Consider the following 8,137-nt stretch of genomic DNA (forward strand, 5'->3'; position numbering starts at 1 on the left):
TTAAAGCTATCCAGCGGCTCCAGCCTCTCCCACTGGAGTGACTTTACATCCACCCTCACTTTGTTCATGTTCCTCTGAACTCGTGCCAAGGCCAGATCACTTCCAATTTATCACTTGAGGTTTTTACATTGGAAGGAATCTTATTTCAAAGATTTCTCCTCTTTTCTCTGGCACCCCAAATCACTACTGCCTCTTTAGCATGTCACCACACCTCTGTGCATTCCAAAGACATCTCTAGTCTTTTAGTATAAAATGCATAAAGGATGTAGAGTGAAAGATGGGGTATGTGTGTTGAGAAGCAAGATAAGGATAGTAATTGGGGATGTGGGATACAGATTACCACTTTTCCTTCCCTCTGATTCTTCTGAGTGCTTACCCAGGCATGTCACCGTCACTATCTGAGAAGTTTGGAAACAGTGAATTAGAGCATGGTGCCAGGGTGACCACAACTGGGGGTTCAATCTTTTCATCCAGAGATCTGTTTTGTTTAGCAGGAAGACACTGAGGGTTCTAAGCTCTGGGGGTAAACATCCCAAGCTGGGGTATGCAAGACAATCCAATAAGATGAGGGGAATATATTAGAATTTTTATTTCTAATTGGTTTATCTCATACTTTTAAATTTCCAGTTTTTTCATGTACTATGTGTATGAGTCCATTACACTATTTATACGTAAATAAACATGCATATATTAGAGATGCATGCTCAATATATTTTTACAGAGATGCTGGCATGATAAAAAGGTTTAAAGAATGCTGCCCAGGATGGCAGTCAATTAGCCCACACATGCCTTTTACTGGCTTTGGGGTGGGCAGGTAAGAGTGTGCATACTCTGCACACTGCTGAAAAAACTAGTCATTCTGCAGAGGACCTACTGACCTTTGGTAGGTGTATTATTAAGAGGGTGTTATTTAATCTGCATTTATACTGGTAACATACCTAGAATGAGAGAGGCGACAGTCACATTCAACCTTACTTGTCCAGACCACACCTAGAGAATTATGTTCCATGGTGGAAGTTACATTTTAAGAGGTAACTCCAAAACTGGAGTCTTTTGAAAGAACATTGAGAAACTATGTTATGGGCACTTGCAACGGTGTCATCAGAGGAACACTGGCTGAAACTGGGGGTGTCCAGCCTGAATGAAGTATGGGATACCTGAGAGCTGGCTTCAGATTTCTAAAGGGCGACCTTGGCAGGGACAATAGACATAGTTTATGTGACCCAAGAGTTAAAGCCAGTGGGTAGAATTACAGGTAAGAAAATTTGGGCACAATCTACAGAATAACTTTCTGGCATTGCTGTCTCAAGAGAAAAGGTGAGCTCCCTGTGACTAGAGGTGTGCACACAGATGCAGGGTGACTACTTATTGAAGATGCTGCAGAGGAGACTCCATCTTCAGATGGGTGGTTCATTTGGAACACAAGTTTTCAACAAAGTTAGCACATGGACAACTGGTGGTCATTGGGTGGGTGATTTTAGATGATACATAAACAGATTTTTTTTAATTTTAATAGTTAGTTATAAGGCGATCTCACAGATACCTTTGATTTAGATGAGGCTGAATTTACTTCTCAGTCAACTGATGTAAAGAAAACCATCAAGAAGAAGACAGTAGAGGGCACCTGCAGACATGGCAAAATGCTTAAATAACTGAAGACAAGGAAACAATGGCGATGACTAGGAGAACAAGAAAGCTCCTCCCTGCCTCAAGATTCCAAGATTCTCTGACCTTCAATACTCACCCTCGACCAGAGATCACTTTCGATTTTTGCCTTTCTCCTTTCAGCAAAGTGCAGACCCCAAAGCTGGAGTCCCCAGAGCCCTTGTGTTCACCTGGTGTTCCAGAACATCCAGTCCTGGTACATTTCCTTTCCTGCTCCCCAAATACACCTGTCCTGGATCCTGAACGACCTGCTTTCCTGTTATAAGATTAAACTGATAAATGGAAACCCCATTTACAACTGGGGCACCCTTCCCCACCTCCATGTCAGGGAATATATGTTTACTTGAGCAATGGTCTCCTGTAGAGTGTATTTGAACCCCAAGAGGAAACTCCAGAGTCAAGGATGTTAATCGTTAAGGCAGTTTTTTGTTGTTGTTGTTGTTGTTGTTTTTTGTTTGTTTGTTTGTTTTTGTTAAGGCAGTTTTGAGGGCAATGATTTTTAGTCAGAAAGGACCTTAGGAGCCCCTACCCCCAATCACACACTTACAAGAACATTAGAATCATGATGTACTTAGCTCTTTATAGTTTACAATAAACACCTCCCACATCCATTTTCACCTGATCCTCATAACCGCCCAGTGAGGTGGGTATTACCGTGATTATCCACATTTTGGGGACAAGAAAATTGAGACCCAGAGAGGTTGCTTAATTTGTTCAAGGCCACACAGCTTTCAAACCCACGCCCCAATTCCCTTACTCCAAATCCCAAGGTCAAACCACTGTACCACACTGCCCCCCAGTGTCCCAGAAAAGGGACTCTAGCGTAACTACAAAGGCAGCAAGAGCAGCTGCCGTCCCTACATTTGCAACAAACAAGAGCTCTTTTTAGTTTTTACTGACTGCCTGGATTGTGATGTGGGTGGTTAGCCTCAGAATGATTCTTGCATAGCTCACATCTGCCCCTCAAGAAGCCAAGCAATTTCTTCATCTGCTTAATATATGTGGCTGATACCTACCTGTCTCCTAGGATGGTTCTAAATGGAATAATGTAAGCAAAAGTGTCTGGCATCCAGTAGGATCTTGATAACTGCATGCTGGGTCTGTTGGCACTCCTCACTTTTCTATCTGAGATCCTGGTTAGAAGAGGAGGTTTGAAACAACTAGCTGAACCTGTAAACTAAACTGGAACGGAAACCCCAGATTTCCAGATCATGCACTTCCATTTGAAACCTAACTGCATGCCTCTTCTTGTTTGGCCTGCAGGACTTTTGTAAAATGCATCGTTTTAGCAAAATGCATCTTCATATTAGGAAAGGCAGAAACCCAGGAATTTGGGGGGAAAGGCAATAAAAGGAATACTATTAAACTCCACTGACTCTTCGTACACAAGCCATCTTAAGCACGTTTTCACCATGTGTCCCAGAGTTTCCAAGATGGTCTTCATTTCAGGTGCTCTATGCCTCACTAAGACCATGTGGTGTATACCGTGCCAGGCCACATGACTCGATCTGGGGTTAGGAAAAGATGGTCAGTATAAGTGTGTGCCAGACCTCAGCCCTTGGGGTGTTCACAGTCTAGAAGAAGGGGCAATAGAAAAAGAATGAACCAGTGTGCAAAACGATGTGGTGGAGGAGGTAACCAAAGGGTGTTAGCACTTCAGAGAACAACAGAAATGCCAGAGAAGGTTTCATAAAGAAGGGGCATTCAATTTGGATCCTGAAAGTTGACTAGAAATTTGCCCATGAAGAAGAAAAATGTACCTATCTGTGTCCCCACTCTGCCTACAATCCCTCACTCATGTGCCAACGACCTTCCACTCCTTATCTGACTCTGGTGACTCACTTTTTCCCACCCACTCCCATAAGATGTCCCAACCTCCCTGTCTTCTCCGCTGATTCCCATCCAACCCATGCCTCTTCCCTCCTCCACATCTTCCTTTCACCATGAATCACAAAGCCCACCCAGACCTGCCTTCGCTCCGAAAGACTCAAAATGGCTTATTTATCTAAGACTCTCACGCCACCCCCAGCCCTCTGTCCTCATAGGACAGCAAAGTGAAGAAAAGGCCAGATCCAACAGAGGACAGAATGTGGAGGTGCTGCTGGCGCATGATTCATGATGCAACAGAGATGAGTGAGAGGCTGTGGTGGGTGTGGGAGCAGCTAAGGCACAAAGAGAAGAAGGATTAATTGAACCAAGCCAAGCTCAACCTTAAAGATCCTGGTTTGGTTTGTTCCTGAAATAGGGCTGAGCTTATGGCTGGTTCTTACTTGTTAGTAACCAGTTCACCCATCCCTTCTTTTAAGTCCTTGTTCGTTAATCTTCTTAAAGAAAGCAAGTTGACTCTGTCAAGTTTGCTGCCTGTGTGTCAAAAACCTGTTCTTCCACTAAGAGATTTCAGAGGTGAAATACATATATAGAAATCTTCACAGAGAACTGCCATGTAGAATGGGGAACTCATTCTCCCTACCCACGGTTTGTGAGGTATATGCTGGTAAAGATTCATAAACTTAAGCACCAAGAAGCTGCATTTACCTATCCGTTCACTCACTCATTCATTTATTTTAAAATATGTATTGACTGTGATCCAGACATGAGCTAGATATTGTGAACAAGAGCAACAATGAACAAGTCAGATGTGGTCTCTGCCCTCACAGATTGATGAGGAAGTTAGATACATGCACAAATAACTGCAACATATTGTAATCAGCAGTATAATAAAGACCCTAAGAGCATGCTTTGGGAATTACCAAAGGGATTAAAGGTATTTTCACAGAGAAAGTAATGCTTGTGGTCTCTTTGAGGTCAGGGACTATGTCCTACTCATCACTGTTCCCCCCGCCCCACATAACACAGGGTTTTGCTCATTGGAGGTGCTCACAGATGTGTGCCAAATAAATAATCAAGATCTCAAAGACTGAGTAGGAGTCACTAGAAAAAAAAGAGAAAGGAGCAGCATTACAGGAAGAGGGCGCAATGATTTTTTTCAAAAAGGCTCAATGCATGGGCTTTTGAGGGAAAAACAGTTATTTCAGTATCAGTAAGAGCAGAAGATGAGGCTGGAGAAGGAAGGTGGGCTCAAACTGGGAAATGCTCAGTTTGCCATGCAAAGAAGTTGGAACTTTAACCCGGGAACAAAGGGTAGATTTATTAATGTGGGTGTGCCATGGGAAGATCCATGTAGACATATTTTCACAATTAAAAACACTGTCTCTTGGACTTCATTAAGTTGGGTACTTTTTAAAAAATAGCAAACGTGGCCATCTTGGTAGCTTGTGGCTTAGCCCAGGGAATGAATGCATAAGGATTTCAATCAAAGTCTAGCCAAGTGTCTGCTCAGAGTCTTTCTTTAACTGAGAGCCCAAATCCCCCACCTTATCCTTTGAGTGTATTAGAAACACCCCTGCTGACTGGCTGCTGCTCCTCAGAATCTTAAAGTGGGCAGCAGCTAATAGAGCAAGAAGGGAAGGCACTACAAATGATCCAGCAAACCCACTCCTGGGCATATACACAGATAAAACTATAATTCGAGAAGATACATGCACCCCTATGTTCATAGCAGCACTATTTACAATAGCCGAGTCATGGAAACAATTTAAATGTCCACGGACAGATGAATGGATAAAGAAGATGTGGTGTGTGTGTATACACACACACACACACACACACACACACACACACACACACACACACAATGAAATACTACTCAGCCATTAAAAAGAATAAAATAATGCCATTTGCAGCAACATGGATGGACGTAGAGATTATTATACTAAGTGAAGTAAGTCAGAAAGAAAAAGACAAATACCATAGGCTCTCCCTTATATGTGGAGTCTAAAATATGATACAAATGAACATATCTACGAAACAGAAACAGACTCACAGACACAGAGAACAGATTTGTGGTTGCCAAGGTAAGGTGGGGGAGGGAAGGATTGGGAGCTTGGGATTAGGATGGATAGACAACAAGATCCTACTGTATAGCACAGAACTATATTCAATATCCTGTGATAAACCATAATGGAAAAGAATATGAAAAATATATATATGTGTGTGTATATATATATATATATATATATATATATGAATAACTGAATCACTTTGCTGTACAGCAGAAATTAAACACTGTAAATCAACTATACTTCAATAAAATTTTTAAAAGAAAGAAAATCATAAAAAAAAGAAGGGAAGGCACCAGAACCACAGGGACATGTGTACAGTCCCAGGCACCTAACAGAGCCCCAGCACACTGAGGCAATAATTACAAGCCAGCATTTTCTTTTTCTTAATTGAGGTATAGTTGTTTTACAATGTTGTATAGTTTCTGCTGTACAGTGGAGTTCCCTGTGCTATACAGCAGGTTCTCATTAGTTATCTATTTTATACATATTAGTGTAAATATGTTAGTCCCAATCTCCCAATTCATCCCACTCCCCCTTTCCTCCCTTGGTGTCCATACGTTTGTTCTCTACATCTGTGTCTCTATTTCTGTCTTGCAAACCGGTTCATCTGTACCATTTTTCTAGATTCCACAAATATGCGTTAATATACGATATTTGTTTTTCTCTTTCTGACTTACTTCACTCTGTATGACAATCTCTAGGTCCATCCACGTCTCTACAAATGACCCAATTTCATTCCTTTTTATGGCTGAGTAATATTCCACTGTATATATGTACCACATCTTCTTTACCCAGTCATCTGTCGGTGGACGTTTAGGTTGCTTCCATGACCTGGCTATTGTAAATGGTGCTGCAGTGAACATTGGGGTGCATGTGTCTTTTTTAATTATTGTTTTCTCTGGGTATATGCCCAGTAGCAGGATTGCTGGGTCATATGGTAATTCTATTTTTAGTTTTTTAAGTAACTTCCATACTGTTCTCCATAGTGTACAAGCCAGCATTTTTTAACACTTCAATCATAAAACAAAAACACACGAGGTTGCTCAGTTTTATTATTCTCTCTTTTTTAAACAACACTCAACATCTAAATACACACACACATACACACATACCTCCATTAGAAAATCTGGGTACAATCCTAGCTCTTCAACTGACTGTGAAACATTGATCAAGTCACTTAAAGTCTGAGACTCTCAGTGACATCTTCTACAAATGATTGGAATGCGTTCACACAGCTGTCATGGGGACTGACGGACAGGAGGTCTCCAAAGCCCCCTGTCAAAGGGTTTGGCGCTTAGGAGGCACCCGACACACCAGATGGCTCTCCTGGCCTCTCCACCCATCAAAGTAGAGAATCACGTCACTCCCGGTTTACAGTGCTCAGTTTTGCCTCCACAGTAACCTCAGGTTGCTGGTGCCCTAAAAGGAAAACCTCACTGCTGTTTACTTTACTAGATAGTGATGTGTCATTTCCTGGTGACTGGGCATTGGTAAATCAATAACCAGGAAACAGATAAAACATCAAGTCTCTGCTCTTTAGCCTGGTGCACAGGGTCCCTACTTTCTACGCCTCCCCTTCTGAGCGGCATCAGTTCCCACCCCACCCCCGTAACAGGCTTACACACCTAGGGCTTGTAGGCACTGCACAGACCCGTGTGCACGTCTGTTCCACTGCACTGTGCTTTCACCTGGGAATGCCTTTCCCACATCTCCTCAGCTGGATTGATTCACTCATCTTTCAAGTCTCGGCTCAGGTGTTATCTCCTCCAGGAAGCCGTGTATGAACTCCCACGTTAGAATAAGCACCCCTCTCCCATGCTCCTTTCACACCTTTCATTCTCTGTGTGCCATCATATACCATGTCGTGTTGAAAATCTCTGGTTTTGAATCTGTCTCCCCAAATGGCCTCCAATATTCTCAGGAACAGGAACCATGACTTACCACCAGTACAGGAACCATGTCATTTTATCCAGTGCCTCTCACAGAAACGGGGACAAAGTAAGCATACGGCAGAGAATCATTAAAAGGAGCTGACAAGAAGCACAGGAAGAATCCTGGAACATTGTTTCCATGAGTAAACTGTTAACAAACTCCTAATCTCCAAAGGTGACTCCCCCACCAACGAACGCTATATCCCTCTATTTATGCTCTTGTATGGTCCTCTCTCCTTGAATCTGGGCTGGCCCCGGGGCTCACTTTGGACCAGCAGAACACAAATGCCTCTTCCTAACCTCCAAGGCTAGGTCATAAGAAGCCTTGCAACTTCCACCTGGGTTTCTTGCAACACTCACTCTAAGGGAGTGGTTCTTAGCCCGAGATCATTTTGCTTCCCAGGTGACATCCGGCAATGTCTAGAGATGTTTTTTTAATGTCACAACATGGGGGTCGGGGTAGGGGATATACTACTAGCTTCTAATGGATAGAGACCAGGAATGCTGCTAAGCATCCTACAGTGCACAGGACAACTCCCCACAACAAAATAGCCCAACATGTCAATAGTGCCAAGGTCAAGAAACGCTGCTCTAAGGGAAGCCAGATGCTTTGTAAGAAGTCCTACTTCTCTCAGACTG

The sequence above is a fragment of the Orcinus orca genome, chromosome X, assembly GCF_937001465.1.
Source record: "Orcinus orca chromosome X, mOrcOrc1.1, whole genome shotgun sequence".
Classification (NCBI taxonomy): Eukaryota; Metazoa; Chordata; class Mammalia; order Artiodactyla; family Delphinidae; genus Orcinus; species Orcinus orca.